Here is a 17,137-nt window from a genome sequence, read left to right as displayed (position 1 = left end):
GTTTAAATAAAAAACAAGAGCAACTAAAACTAAAAGATAAAAAATACGAACGATACTATGTACGAATTAACAAAAACCTTAACAATTCTAAGAACGACTTAACAAAAAAAATAATTCCGAAGGTGTCAAAGTACTTAACAAAAATCAAATTATTTTTGGTACGAGTTTGAACTTTACGCTATTTTTGAAACCAAAAACGCAGAATCAAAATTTCCGAAAAATCAATTTTTAAACCCCGATATCTGTTATGCATCGTACTCATCATGAAAATTACCGTAAGTTACATATGTTTAATTTTTAATATTGAAAAACAATGAAAAACTAAAACAAGAGGCAAATGGGCCACATCGCTCACCTGAGGAACAATAGGTATGATAAAATCAGCTTAATGGAGTCACAATGCAAACTATCTGGACAATGTACAATAATACATGTAGATCCTGTTTAAATAAAATTCATCCCCCCCCCCTAAATATTCTTATGTTTATGATCATTAGTTCCTTTTCTAAAAGGATGATTTTATATTGATTTTATAGTCATATCGCATGTTGAGTATTGCAGTTCTCAAAAAGATCCTTAACAATAGTTTATATATGGGATATAAACCTACATCAAACTCTGAACCTTCTTGTGAGGCCAAAGAACTGTCCTGGGGCCAAAGTCTTAACAATTATAAAGAATCATCTGGCTGATTAGTTTCAGAGAAGAAGATTTTTAAATATTTACTCTATATATTCCTATGTTAAACTTTGACCCCCCCCCCCCACCCATTGTGGCCCAAACCTACCCCGGGGTCATGATTTTCACAACTTTGTATCTACACTACCTGAGGATGCTTCCACATAAGTTTCAGCTTTCCTGGCTGATTAGTTTCTGAGAAAAAGATTTTTAAAGATTTTCTCTATATATTCCTATGTACAAATCCATTCCCCCATTGTGGCCCCACCATACCACCTGGGACTATGATTTGAACAAACTTGAATCTACACTACCTGAGGATGCTTCCACTTTAATTTTAGCTTTTCTGGCCTAATAGTTTTTGAGAAGAAGATTTTAAAAGATGTTCTCTATATATTCCTATGTAAAACTTGATCCCCCTTTTGTGGCCCCTCCCTATCCCTGGGGACAATGATTTGAACAAACTTGAATCTACACTACCTGAGGATGCCTCCACACAAGTTTAAGCATTTCAGGCCGAATAGTTTTTGAGAAGAAGGTTTTTGAAAAATACCAACAAATTTTCAACAATTCTCAATTATCTCCCCTTTAAAGAGGGTGTGGCCCTTCATTTGAACAAACTTGAACCCCCTTCACCTAGTGGTGCTTAGTGCCAAATTTGGTTGAAATCTGCCCAGTGCTTCTTGAGAAGAAGATGAAAATATGAAAAGTTTACAACAATGACAACGACAAATTGGCTCAGGTGCGCTAAAAATAAAATAAAGGAAACATAATTGCATACTTTTATTGAAAAACAAATTTTCACAGCTAACAATTGTAAATTACTTTAAACAGCCATAATTTTGTTTGTTATAATTTCTTATCAAACACAAACTACATCAAGGCATGATGCTTTCTTAAAGTTCCATTACAGTAACTGTTCATTAATTATCCGATTTAATTTGAATTACTGGTAAATAGTCTGTAGAACACAATAAGGAATATGCATGTGGGTAGAGGTGACAGGTTAACCTCAAGAGCTGAAAAGAATCAACAGGTAAAAACCATGTGGACACCAATAGCTGAAATTAAAAAATCAATAGGCTGTCTTAATACATGTACCGGTACTAATAATAGCTGTGTTTACATTAACACATGCATAGTATTTCTGAAAAAAAAATACACTGAACATGCATGCAGTGTCATTAGTATGACATATCCCGATTCATGACATAAGATGGCACAGGACAGTTTTTTTTTATACATTTCATTGTAGCCTGGGGACGTGTGTCTTCGGAACCCTGTAACTAGAATTTCCTCAGTTCCCATTCACCACAAATACCTTTAATTCACTCTTTATAAGGCCAATCACCAATTTCTGAAGAAAATTACTAGTCAAAACCTGTAAAATTTTCTACATACTGGTTTTTATGAGATATTGACCCTTCCATATTTTGCTAATTTTTCAGCTTTTTAGACCTCCCCCAGCCAATTCCCTGCAAAGGGTTGACCTTCTGTACCATGTGCATGTTGCACCATCACATGTCAGAAACTTACCGGTGTTTAGTTTATAATGTCCCATCCACCTACTTTTTGTGTTATTTACCCTCCCATCTGTAACTTGCATTTTCACTGTCTAAAGTCAACACAACAGTCATAGCCACAGATTTCGCATTTTACTTCTGAATCTCATGTACCTAACATATGGGGCCTACATATTGAATATCAATTTCAACAAAAGATAATCTTCTAACTAATGATAATCATTAAAAATCATTTCATGAATTTTAGCAACACTCATGAGCCTTCAAGTACAGCAACTCTCAATTTCAGAAAAATATTGACGGGTACTTTATCCGAAACTGTCCCTTGCTACCTTTAACTTACACTAACATTCTCTGAAAAGTCATCTTGTCTTAAACTTACAAAGCTTATGCTATTCTGAGAAAAAGTATACCTCATTTTGCCAATTCCATTAAGGATTAAGAAAAATATGGCCATTTAAGTGAACCCAGCATTTCCACTTTCCTCTATTTAACACAGATTCATAAGGCTCTCCATAAATAAAGCATCTTTACCTAATCTTTTAGAGGTCAACTGTTGTTCAACCTCCCTAAATAAGAAACCTTATTCAAAACTACATACATATACATGATATTATCATGACAAAAGCATCACATCACTTAGAAATACCCTTACATGTATACCCTCCCCCTATTTTTTGATTTTCCTAAGAAGCATTAGTTTGAACACTTTAAAGTAGATCCAGTGTTCTGTAATGTCATACTTTTTTGTAAAACTTTGAGTTCTTTAAAATTTGTGCAAGATAGTTTTATCTATTTTATGCGAATATAATAACACAGAAGTAATTAGAATTATTGGTAGGTTCAAGATATTTTCGCAGCTTAATTTTATGCAAAATTTCCAATTTCTTTTACATTTTATCGATGCTAAGGGGAAATAACTCTTTTTCTTACTTTTCTATCAGTTGTATGTCTAAATGCCATAGTTTTTCTTATTCCAACAATGAATTTTAAAAGATTTTTGTAGTTTTAGTTTTCTGATAAAGTTGACAATAAAATTAAACAAGATAAACAAATTTCTGCCTACAAAATTTTTATTTTTAACCAAAAAAATATGGTTTTCTGATGCTAAAATGTGCTTTAGTTTATGTTTATCTGGCATCTCAAAAAGTGTGATGACATGTATATTTTTTCTAACAATTGATGAAATTAAAGTCTATTAAGTTGAAATCAATTCGGTTTTTCAACTTTCATCAGAGAATTTTACGAGTATGGAGTTACCTTAACCTAATATTATGAAACTTGTGGCAATTCCCTTGAGTCATTTCTCACACATATTTGAAAACAACCATAACTGATATTGAAAATTGATCTTTTCTTGATAAATGGATGAAATGTAACATTTTTTTTTCACAAAAAGACATGCCGCCATACATGTGATTTCTTGTTTTCATGAAACAGTAAGCTTGTAATCATATTTAGTGAATATCTTATTTATTCTGGTTTCTAGTCTCCTTTTAACTTTGCTAAAATAGTAAGACCTACAAGTGTGATGTCTGCTCTTTATTAAAATGAAATTCAAACACAACCGGGAACCTGGGGACGGATGAGAATTCCATGATAATTAAATGTTCAAATTTTACATGTTTTCCTACATTTTTGATGCATATATACAATAAAAGGGTAAAAATATGTTGTTTCTTGATCATTTCGAGAGTAATTATTATAGCAGATGTTATTTCAAGGCCAAATGTACATTTACATATCCAACATGTAATGGTAATGGAGACAATTGGAAAGAGGGGGTGGCTTTTTGAATTCTGTGAATATATCTATAATATCACTTTTGGATAGGAAGGAGCAAAAACTTGAGTTTTTTGACATATTGTATACTTTGATAACTGCATTTGTCCACATGTGAATTTTATTTGAAAGAAAAATATGCTGTTTTAAAAAAATTGAGTTATATAAGTCAGGTTGCTTAATGTTATTTCATGAAATCAGACAGCAAAATTGCTGCAAATTTATCATTTAAATAATTCAATTGATCAAAACTCTTTTACAGTATTAATTCTTATCTCGGTAATTAACTTAAGCCTATTAATTGTCATCAGGATAGGAAATACCTACTTTCTAAGCCAATTTACTCTAGTGGTGGTCATTCTACACATTTAAAAGGGAGTTACTTCCCTTGTATATTATAGCTAATAAATCATGTAATGACATATATAACCAACAAAATCATCCATTTTCCCAAAATAGACTACTTTTGGTACAAAATCCACTCAAAATTACAGTTAAATGAGAAATCTGAAAATACCATATAGTCTTGAAACTTACACTAACATTCTCTGAAAAGTCATCTTGTCTTAAACTTACAAAGCTTATGCTATTCTGACAAAAAGTATACCTCATTTTGCCAATTCCATTAAGGATTAAGAAAAATATGGCCATTTAAGTGAACCCAGCATTTCCACTTTCCTCTATTTAACACAGATTCATAGGGCTCTCCATAAATAAAGCATCTTTACCTAATCTGTTAAAGGTCAACTGTTGTTCAACCTCCCTAAATAAGAAACCTTATTCAAAACTACATACATATACATGATATTATCATGACAAAAGCATCACATCACTTAGAAATACTCTTACATGTATACCATCCCCCTATTTTTTGATTTTCCTAAGAAGCATTAGTTTGAACACTTTAACCAAATATTATGAAATTTAAATGCTTCTATTCTGATCAATTGAATTTTTAAGCAGCGTGAAATTAAAACCATCGCAATCGATACCTTAGTAAAAATCATGAAATTTTAACACGGTGGAATTAAAACGACTTACAGTATTTCATCTGAACAGCCTCAAAGTATAATTTTCTGCTATTATTCCATTTTTTATTAAATGAATTCTACTGGTTTTTTTTTGCAAATAAATTTAGCGAGGATTTTTTTCTCTTTTCTTATTAATGACAGGTTTTAAAAACAATATTATGTTTAGTATGTATAAAATTCCATAAACAATTTTTCAAAGCTTTGGATTTTAGTTGCACAATGAAAAAATGAGGGATTGCACGATAATACATGCTCATTTTGAAATTTAAAGCATTGTTGATTTCTTTTACTAGATAGAGATATGCACAAAATGATGTTGCTCTGTGATGCTTTGCCAAGATTAAAAGCATGAGAGAGAGAGGGAGAGAGAGAGAGAGAGAGAGAGAGAGAGAGAGATCTGAGGCACATGTAGTAAAACTTATTACATACATTAGTCTTACTGTAAAAATTGTTTACAATGTAGATGTGTTCTGCATGTAAAGTTTACCTAAAATGAATCAATAAAATTCAATATATATAAAAGATAAACTAATCTCAAAGAGTTTACAATGGTTCTGTGAAATAATCAAATCTTGAGAAAAATGTTTTATAGATATCAGGGAACATAAATCTAAAATCTGAACTTAAAGTGCTGTTCATCTTGCACTCTGTTTTACATGTTTTACATACAGGCAATAATCATATATAACGGCGTGCCAGACAAAAGTTATAATTTTAATTAGACTGAATATTTACCATGTCAAATATATTTATTCATTAAGCACAAGCCTGTCTGAGTTCTTTAATTCATTAATTAAGTGGAAGTGATATGGTAAAGATCTGCTATATTCAAATATTTAGGGTAAAGTTATCATCATGTAAACATACACTCTAATTACAACATTCTACTCTTGTGTGCCTTTGGACCCCCAGCCCTTTTAACTGCACATTTTTACAGTGTGTGGTGTGTTGTTCAATACAAAATAAGACATACATGTACATAATAATAAATAGAAATTCAAAAGAGTAGTGTGCAAAACATACACGTGAAAATACATTGGACAGATAATATCCCGAGATTTCTCTGACTCAAATGCCCGCTTTTATATTGTTAAGCACGTCAAAAGCGCTTAAGCGGAGGTTAGAGTCAGAGGAAGGTCGGAATAGATTGAAAAGTGCACAAACACTTTGAAAAGAAAAAGTCAATACGATATATCCTGTATTGAAACATACCTTTATAATCTGTCATACATTAGTTGAGCTGAAATTTCCACTATCGCCGCCTTGCAGGCCATTCTTCTGACACACCGCTATGATCAGCTGTTGTTCGCAGCGCGCAGTCAAAACATGGCGAGTTGACATGGTGAATCGTACGATAATTATTTCGATTAAAACTATTAAGACTAATAAAAACTAACAACGTAATTATCGACCGAATTAACGAAATTGTTTCAATAAACATTCTGATTAACTATATAAAAAAGGAGTTCGGTTTTATGACCTGTACGAAATCTTTTCAGCAGGAGTTACTTTCAGTGTGAATTTTGCACTATTTTTTAAACCAATAACGAGGAATCAACATTTCCGGAAAAATCAATATTTAAACCGCGATATCTCTGCAATGCAGTATCCGATTTTAAAACGAATTTAAGTTTTGTATTAAGCTTTGCAAACTCTACAATATGCATCTAATTTTATGTTTTTTTATAAAGTTTTATTATCAGTACGAATTGTTACAGTAGAAGTTACTTTCAGTGTGAATTTTGCACTATTTTTAAAACCAAGAACGCGGCATCAAAATTTCCGGGAAAATCAGTTTTTAAACCCCGATATCTCTTTATTGCATCCTCCAAATTTCAAACGGTTTTCAGCATTAGATTCAGCATAAAAAGCTCTACAAACTACGTATACGTTTTTTGTTTGATCAAAAAATTCAATTTTTCGAAAAATTTGATTCGCTTCTGGTTTCGACCGGAAGTGACGAATATTTATTATATAGCCTCATTACAGAGGTAAATCGACCAAATCATAACCATTGAAAATTTCAAGCCTCTATCTTTAAGCATTTTTGAGAAAAGTCCCGGACAAAATGACTTTTTTAAAATTTTAAAAATGACGTAACGTCAAAACGGAAGTGACGTTGTCTTTAAAATTTTAACATCTTTGAGGGACGATATCTTGCTAAAATCTCTGGAAATTTCATTGAAATCGGTTGAAAACTTTTTGAGTTATGAAGCAAAAAAGGAGTCAGAAAAAAAAGAAAAAGTATAATAACTAGAGCAAAGCTCGTTGCAAAGCAACGAGTGGGTTTTCCGCTAATGTCGAAAGCAACGCTAGAAGTACGTCTAAGAAGCAGAGTTCTTAATCTAGTAACAAAGAAACCTAAGTACAAAAAGATAAAAAAATCGAATGATTCTTGGTACAACTTAACATGATCCGAATGTTTTTAAGTACGACTTAACCAAAAACCCTTAACCATTTCAAGAACGACTTAACAAAAAAACCAATGTGTTTAAGTACGACTTAACAAATTTGACTTCATTTTAGGTACAAGTTTACTTTACCTTGAACTAACATCTTTTTTCTTAACCCAGAATGCAAAATTAAAATTTATGTAAAAAATCTATTTTGTTTAAAACATAATTCTGAGCCACTTTTCCTCTTCACTGCTTTTCAAAAGGTTGACCTTTCGTACTGTGTGCTCGTTGCGTCATTAATTGTCAGAAACTTATCGATGTTAAGTTTACTTTACTGTACTTCTGTGAATATTTTCTATGTAAAATTACTATGAACCAGACAACATTGAAATGGTGAACATTTCAAAGGGCCCCGCTTATGTTATTTCAGAGAATTCTGCTTTGACCTTGACCTATAACTTGAAATTTTTCCAGCTGGCATAGAACTTTTAATTCAATTTCATTCCCCCTAACATACATGCATTTTTGTTCAATCTGACCAAGATTAAGCATATTTGGAAAATAATCTACTATTTAAAACTAATTTTAAAAAGATCTGCTATGACCTTCACATTGACAGACTTGGTTCAAGGTCACTGCACGCCATTAACCAATAAACTCTGTAAAGGTAAAATATTAGCCAAATAGGGGCTAAAAGGAGAGTATATCTATGCTCTTAAAATATGGATTTTTGTGTGATCTGATATGACCTTGACTCTTCATCTACAAATATCATTCGAGGTCATTGCATATATTTTGAACAAAGGCATCATGTGGGTAAAGTATGAGGCTGAATGGAGCAAAGGGAGAGAAGATATACTCCGGACAAGGATTTTTAAAAATATAATTCTGATATGACCTTCACAGTTTCTTTTCACTGAAAATAGGTTCAAGGTCACTACACACCCTTTCACCCTTTACTCAAAAGCTCTGCTTATGTGAAGTCTGAGCCAAATAGGGGTTAGTAGAAATTATATATGCTCTCAAAAAAGGATTTTTGCATGATCCGATATGATCTTCACCCGTTACCTAGAAATTTCATGCAAGGTCACTGCACATCGTTTAACCATAGAGACACTCTGTGAGTATTAGCCAGATTGGACCAAAGGGAAAAAAGATATGCCCCAGACAAGGATTTTATATATATAATTCTGCTATGACCTTAACCTTATACCTAAAAACATGGTTCAAGGTCACTGCACATCCTTCAACCAAAGGAACCCTGTGGATGAGGTATGAGCCAGATTGGGCCAAGGGGAGAGAAGCTATGCTCCTGTCAAGCCATCTCGGATGGACAGACCGACAAATTGATCACTAGAAGGCGCCCGCATAAACATGCCTTTTTATCTAAAATAGTATCCATGCTATCTGCCCATGGTGAATAGTCATCAAAACCATTCATTAGCAGAATTTGATTTCCCTCCTTTTTAAGGTGGTATGGGACATCTGTCGATATTAATGTGGATTAAAGTACTATATAATTGAAAACTTTTCACCGGTTTAGAATTTTCAAATTTTACAATATTTAACCTAAAAATAGCTTTTAAAAATATTTGAAAAGGTAAAAATTGTAAAAACCCCAGCGGGATTCGAACTCATGACTTATAGGTTCCTAGTAAACCCTCTAACCCACTGTGCTAAGGAGTTAGGTGACCATTTTTGAGAAGAAACTACATGTACTTATATAATTACACTTTATTTTATTGTTTATTTCGATAAACAATACGTCACAACATGGAAGTGTCCCATATCACCTTAAACTCGGAACACCTCTGACCTAATAAGATCGCCGCATGAAATACAAAGTTTGATTTAACTCTAATTTGTTTATCATCAAGAAATTCTGCATCGCTGACAAATAAAGTTTTCTTCTGTATAATGAAATACCAATTCACTGACTATTCGGACAATAGCAAGTTTATTGTCCCATTCAACAGCTACTATTTCCCTTGGCTTTGCCTCATTAAATATTTGCTGTCTTGGGGGACAATAAACTTGCTATTGTCCTCATACCCAGTAAATACTAAATAGGCATATAATATCCTATCCACCTACATTTCATGTTATATAACCTCCCGTTTGTAACCTTCAATTTCACTGTAAAGTCAACATATCTGTCATAGCCGCAAGTTTCACAATTTATTTCTGCTTCTCATGTACTTAAAATTAGGGGCCTTAATATTGCTTACCAATTCCAACAAGAGACATCCCTCTAACTATTGGTATTCATTAAAATTCATTTCATGAATCTACGCAACAATGATAAACCTTCAAGTACAGTCACTCTCAATTTTACAAAAATATTGACGGTACTTTATCCAAAACTGTTCCTTGTATCTTTAACTTAGTACACTAACATTTTTATGAAAAGACGGTTTGTCTTAGAATAAGAAAGCTAATGCAATTCTGAGAAAAAGAATACCACATATTGCCAATTCCATTGAGGTTTAATAAAAATATGGCCATTTAAGTGAACCCACCATTTCCAATTTCCTTTAGTAAACACAGATTTACAGGGTTCTCCATAGTAAAACATCTTTATCTGACCTTTTAGAGGTCAACTTTTGTTCAACCACCTTTAAAAAGAAACCTTATTCAATACAACATATGCCTACATGATATAATCATGATAAAAGCTTCACATCACTTAGAAATACCCTTACATGTATACCCCCCACCCCCCAATCTTTTGATTTTCATAAAAAGTCATGGTTTGAAATGTTTTACCTAATTTTATGAAACATGTGGCAATTTCCTTGAGTCATTTCTCACACATATTTGAAAACAATCATCAATGATTCTAAAATGTGATCTTTATTTGTTTATTGTATGATTTGTACCATTTTAATTAACAAATAGACTGCTGTCCTGCTTGTGATTTCTTGTTTTCATGAAAAAAGTAAGCTAACAATCATATTTAGTGAATATCTAATCTATTCTGATTTCTAGTCTTCTTCTAACCATGCTAAAACAGTAAGTTACAACCTACAAGTTAGACATCTGCCTTAAATTAAAATTAAATTCAAACACACCCAGGTAGCTGGAGACAGAGTTGATTTCAATGAAAAATGTTCAAATTTGACATGTTTTTCTACTTTTTTATGCATATATACCTTAGAAAGGTAGAAATAGGTTGTTTCTTGTTCATTTCAAAAGTAATTATCATAGCAGATGTTATTTCAAAGTCAAATGTACATTTACATATCCTACATGTAATCTTAATGCAGACAATTAAATAGAGGGGGGGGGGGGTTCAATTATGTAAACACATCTAAATATCTTTATGAAATAAAAAATAAAGGAAACATAATTGTATACTTTTATTGAAAAACAAATTTTCACAGCAATTATGAATTTCTTTAAACAGCCTTAATTTTGTTTTCATAATTTCTTATCAAACACAAACCACAACATGGCATGATGCTTTCTTCAAGTTCCATTATTGTTCATGCATTATCGGATTTAATTTGAATTACCAGTAAATAGTCTGTAGAACACAAGGAATATGCATGTGGATAGAGGTGACAGGTTAATCTCAGGAGCTGACCCACAAGAATCAACAGGTACCGGTAAAAGCCATGTGGTAACAAGAGTCTGTTTTGAGCTGAAATAAATAAAAAAAATAATTAGCTGTGTTTACATACATGTACTAGTAATAGCTGTGTTTACATTAACATATGCATAGTATTTCTGTAAAAAATACACTGACCATGCAGTGTAATAAGTATGACATATCCCAATACATGACATAACATTTAGGCAGTACAAGATCAAAAATTTGAGAGAGAGAGAGTTTATTACCATACTTGTAGTGCAACAGTCAATATTTCAATTCGTAAATTACAAACGAATATTACCCACCGAACAGCGTCAAAGTACATGTACTGGTATTAGCTTCTGGTATACCATTTTTTATCAATTCTACTGTGTATTTTTTGTTTGCAAATAAATTTAGCGAGGGTTTTTGTTTATTTTCTTATAAATTACATGTTTTAAAAACAATACTACGTGTAATAAGCATAAAACATGTATGAGTAAACTTAATGAAGAATTTTTAATAGATTATTTTTCAAAGAATGTGGTACATTACATGTATGTCAATCTTTATAAAACTAGCGTATATTCCGTGCGCCATAAATTGCAAGTTTTTTGTAAATATCATTTACTTGCATGATAGGTATATATGGTCTAACCAAAATTTTCTTCATAAAGCTACAGCTGTATGTACCACATATATGTTTTGTCACAAGTATACATTTTTAAAAAAAATACCCAAATTCCAACAGTTTAAATAAACTCAACTCATTCTCTGATAAGTTCATTGTGTTTTGTGCGTGCATATCTTATTTGTCTGCTGCAACAGCAGCCAATCAGCGGTAAGCTGAATCCACAAAAAGAAAGTTTGTGTTTTAGGAGCGGGTAAATTGTTTATGCGACACTGTCAAGAAAACCACACCAAATAATAACAAGAAACATAAATATTCACTTAAATGTATTCTGTTGTAAAGTAAAGGTTTTTAACACTTATTGCATCTTGCAAAACATGTGATGACCTTAATCATCTGTCATATATCTGATATACATGTATATGTAAAAGATGGGAGAAATAACGACGGAACAAAGTGGGATTCGAACCTGGCCCTCTGAATCTCTAGTCAAGTGCTCTACCAACTGAGCTACATGTATCTGGCACCAGTATTCAAACCAGTCTGACCGTCACATTCCTCCCCCTTAAATGATCTTCACCCTCGAAGATCATCCCTGGCAGGATCGAGTTAACCTGTTAGTTCCAGGGGTTGGTCACAACACCAATATTGTAACAGGATGGGAGAAATAATGAAGGGATTTGAACCTGGGCCCCCTGAATCTCTAGTCAGGTGCTCTACCAACTGAGCTATCTGGCACTGGTATTCAAACCGGTCTGATCGTCACATATATAAAGAATTATTTTAAACAATGTTGTTCAATTAAAAATAACACTCGCAACCTTCAGTTTTTGTCTGTAATTAATCAATATTGGCGTGCGATCAGTTCTCGCCGAGTACCATTTCTCACCAGTGCATTGTTACGTCATTTTATCAACACATAAAATTATATACGAAAATATGATGTAACAGTGCACCAGCGAGAAATGGTCCTCGGCGAGAACTGCTCGCACGCCAGTACTGCCAGTAGTCAAATTAAAAAAAGAGAATAAAAAATTACATTTAAAACATTAACAAGGACAATTTAAGTACACATCATAACTGCTAAACAAGAAAAATTATGTGAACTGGAAGAATGGTAGGCATAGTTCTAACTTGTAACCTACATGTACAAGTACATGTACCGGGTACCCGTTGGTCTGCTATACCTCTTTAATGATACAATGATACAAAGATATTAAAGTCATGCTTTAACTCTGAAGTCTGAAGTATACAATTTTATTTACTTGAAGTTATGTCTACAGGGTATTCATGACTACATTTGGAGTCCTCTGCACAAGAATATATGATATGTTTCTAATTAGACCCTGCTTTGAATTTTGAGTTGAAAATTCATAATCTGTTATTGTTTTAAATAGATAAATTCAGTTACCCTTTCCAGTCCCCCATGAACCTCGAGCGAGTCTAAACACCCATGAAACATGTAAAAATTACACGTTAGTAAACAAACACCCACACCATAACAAAAACATCTAACAGTGTGCACTTACTTACATGTACATCTATACTATATACTAAATTTTAACCAGTTAACAAGAAACTTTAAAAGGAGTAAAAGCCTCACCTTCTTCAGTAACATCCACATAAATCACACACTTTAATGTCCATCTTTTCTCCTTTATTACTCGTAGCTTATCAACGGCTGATCGTCGACAGAAGTGTGGCTGTCAGAATTTCCTCGTAAACGATTCACACGGAGAAAAATATCCTCCTTTAACAAATATGTAGTATTGTTCCCTGTGCATGTTCATATGTTTCACAGCAAATTGAAAATGCATGTGTACACCGAAAGAATACACAACTTCTATTCTGCATTACGGCTCTCTCTTTTCTACAATGCCGTTCGTTACTGTTTACATTCGGCGCGCGCGCGCGGGGGTCACAAACAGGGGCGCCCCGACAAATAGTTGCACATAGAACGTTTAAATAATGTGTGTTCATTGAATTCATAAATGATATAGATGAAAAAAATGAAATTGAATCACAACAATTTATCTAAGACGCAACACAACGTAATGCAGTAAATGCCTGGGCCTTAATGTGGCATTTGTTCGCTTGTGTGTCTATGTAGACATATTAACTCGTTCATGTACGATTCTCACATATTTGTTTTATGAAATTTGAAAAAAAATATAGGACAGAACTTGTTTAGTTTGATACCAAATGACATTATTTAATATATTAACAATAACTAAATTAATTTTTTTTCATAAAATGATATCGATTTTTGCTATCAGAAAAATACGTGTATGAGCTGCTGACCCCTAATTATAGGGGCCAGCCCTTTTTTCTTAATTTTAAATGAAAGCTCTCGTTATTCTAAACAACTTTTGTTCTATATGTATTAACAAAATATTTTTAGTTTAAAGGTTATAATACAAAAAGCAACAAAATTTCAGCCCCGAAAAAATCTTAAACTTTGGCGACAAATAGCTCAAAAACTAACAAAGAAATTACCAAAATGTTCATGCCAGCAAAATTATAATATGTTACCGACAATTTCGCCAAATTTCATGCATCTATCATCTGTAGTTCCCGAGATCAACTCTGGACAAAAGACCCCCCAATTTTCAATTAAAGGGCAATAACTCATAACCGGAAGTGAATTTTAAAAATTTGAAAAAAACGTCTAGAGATATTAATATCATCTACGTACCCTGAAAGTTTCATAGCAATCAGACAAAAAATGTTCGAGAAATCTCGTGCACAAAATTTGCGGGAAAAAAAAAAAATAATAATAAGAAACAGTAGAATAACAGAAGGGTTTTCCGTTGAAAAACGGAAAACCCTAATAATAAAAAGAAACCGAAGAAAAACAAAAGGGTCTTCCGTTCCGGAAACGGAAGACCCTAATAATAATAATAGAAAGAAACCGAAGAATAACAAGAGGGTCTTCCGTTGAAAACGGAAGACCCTAATTAATCGTTGGAATAAGAAAAAATAAAGCATTTAGACATACAACTGAGAGAAAAGTCAGAAAAAGAGTTATTTCCCCTTTGCATAGATAAAATATATAAAAATTTGGAAATTTAGTATAAAATTAAGTGCGAAAATATCTTGAACCTACCAATAATTCTAATTACATCCATGTGATTATATTCACATAAAATAAATAAAACTATCTTGCACAATTTTTAAAGAATTCAAAGTTTTACAAAAAAGTGTGACGTCACAGAACATTGGATCTACTTTAAAGATAACGTTTTGATATTATTTGCTTTTTAGAGTTTTTAGGCAATATCCAATTTATTTTATTTTGTTTACAGCTACACCAAACTACAATATATAGTTTATATGTTCTACTATGTTGATAACATCCTACTACAGTTTCACACTATATGGATTACGAGGTCGTACGTTTTTAAATGTTTGGCTTAGCCTAGTAAAGCTACAATACTAGTATGACCTGACCGAATAATTTTATGAAAATAAGTAAATGGACTACCGTACGTATGGTATGGGCCTAAAATGGCCCCCTAAATGGAATATCATTATTTTACTGTAATTCTTTGTTTTCTTTGTACAGATATATATTTCATGTTTAAACTTAATGTTCATTTTGATTCAAATGCCCACAATCTAGAAATACGGCATTGTAAAGACAACCTTTTCCCGCCATTTTTGCATTTTAGCATAAAAAAGCTTGTTTTTAAGCAGTTTTTCTTTCCGGAGACATTTAGCGCATGCTTGAACCAGCAAAATATTTTAATCAGAGATGTATCTAGCTAAGTCTAATAAGTGACAAAAAATGTGTCCTAGTTCAAGCATGCGCTCTATATTTCCCATTCGTAAAAAGATAAGAAAAATGTCAATTTTCGACTAATTTTGATTGAATTATAGAAATAGCGACACTTCTGACGTCATATACTGCAAGTGAGTGCAAATAAATCAAACAAATATGTAAAAAGTATATTTTATATCAACTCTTCTTAATTATAACATTACATTTTATTGTACCCGAAAGACTTTTAAAAAAATGGTGAATTATGGAAGCCAAATTTAACTCTTATCATATATAGTTCACAGAAAATGTCAGGAAATAAGGTTATTAAGTCAAAAACTTGCGCAATCCTAAGTGCGCCATTAATTGCATAGCATTATATTTTTAGCTTTAATTGGACCAGATTGTTTTTTATTTCTTTGATGTAACTTCGATCGTTCTAAATTTGCGTTGATTGACATGTCAGTAATGAAAGTTCAGTAATTTAAATATTATAATTATCGAAAAGTATTGTTATCGGAACCATTTCAAGATTTATAATCGTACATTTCATTTTCTTGTCAAAACTATTAATCAGTTGTCAGTAAAAAAAATTTCTATTTAAGTGTTTATATATTATAATTGCGAGACGTTTACTATGTTCCAAAAGTAAACGTATCTAATTTGTATTCATTCAGCAGTCAACAGTGCTCATCAGTTCCCTCCTAGCTTTATTCAGTATATCACAAACAACTGTAAGCTTTTGGGAAAAAAGTAAAAGAAAAAAACCCTTAAACAAAACTGCCCCCTAATTTTACAATACAAGTGACTCTGTATTCCTTACTGCTATCAGATCAGATATGAGAGGACGCATCGTATTTTAACCTGATAAGGTTTGGATTGAGATATTTGTCGGAACTTGATTTTGTTTGTGTAACTACCGAATTGGTAAAAAATTTATAGCTTTTAAATTCTAATATAAAACGAAACATCGATAAAACACATTTAATATTTAATATTTCGTGGATATTTACGATAAGATAAATTGATCACGAAAATTTTGACAAAAGTAGAGCTAAAGTCGTTGTGAAGCAACGAGCGTGTTTTCAGCTACAGATGAGAGTCGAAAAAGCAAGTTGTAATGAATAATTAACATATGTGCTTTATACTTTTCCAATAAATAAACCAAGCTTATATTAAATAGCAACATGCCTTACGTCAACTACAACAGCGCACGATATTAATTTGACGTTTAATCTCTAACAATTGCAGAAGATGTAAATAAAATGGGGACATAGTTATCTAATTAATTTCTAAAAAGATAATAAAAGGTAAATATAATGGTTAATTTGTTGCACACCAGTCCTCCTTAATTTGTCGTTTTGATAAATTATAATAAGGCTTTGTACGATCTGTGTATGCTTTGCTTCCAAGTGCGTTGTTACGATACCTTCATACAAAACAAAATCATAAATAACTGAGGATTTCAAAGAGTGTTTAAAATTTCAACTGCTTTTTCGCATTCACTTGTAACGCTTTCATGAAATTCAAATGTCAGATTTTACTCAACTTTGACGAGGTCAAGTGTGATACATGTACGTAATGAAATATATATATATTTTTTCCCTAGTGTCCAGTTCCTGAGCTGTGATATAGCAAGTGCCGCACACAAGAAATCAGGGAGCTGATGTTTAATACCTTAACATGTAGCTTACTTGTTGAACTTCTTATAACAAATATGATGTTGCATTACTAAGTTGTATATATAATGAAGTTATTTTCT

General features: G+C 32.2%; 1 pseudogene; it reads right to left on the bottom strand.

The window, feature by feature from the left end:
- Positions 1-17,137, bottom strand: part of LOC128174831 (uncharacterized) — a 394,133-nt pseudogene that overhangs the window by 41,213 nt on the left and 335,783 nt on the right.

The sequence above is a fragment of the Crassostrea angulata genome, chromosome 2 (genome assembly GCF_025612915.1).
Source record: "Crassostrea angulata isolate pt1a10 chromosome 2, ASM2561291v2, whole genome shotgun sequence".
Taxonomy (NCBI): Eukaryota; Metazoa; Mollusca; class Bivalvia; order Ostreida; family Ostreidae; genus Magallana; species Magallana angulata.
This window is presented reverse-complemented; position numbering and strand designations above follow the sequence as displayed.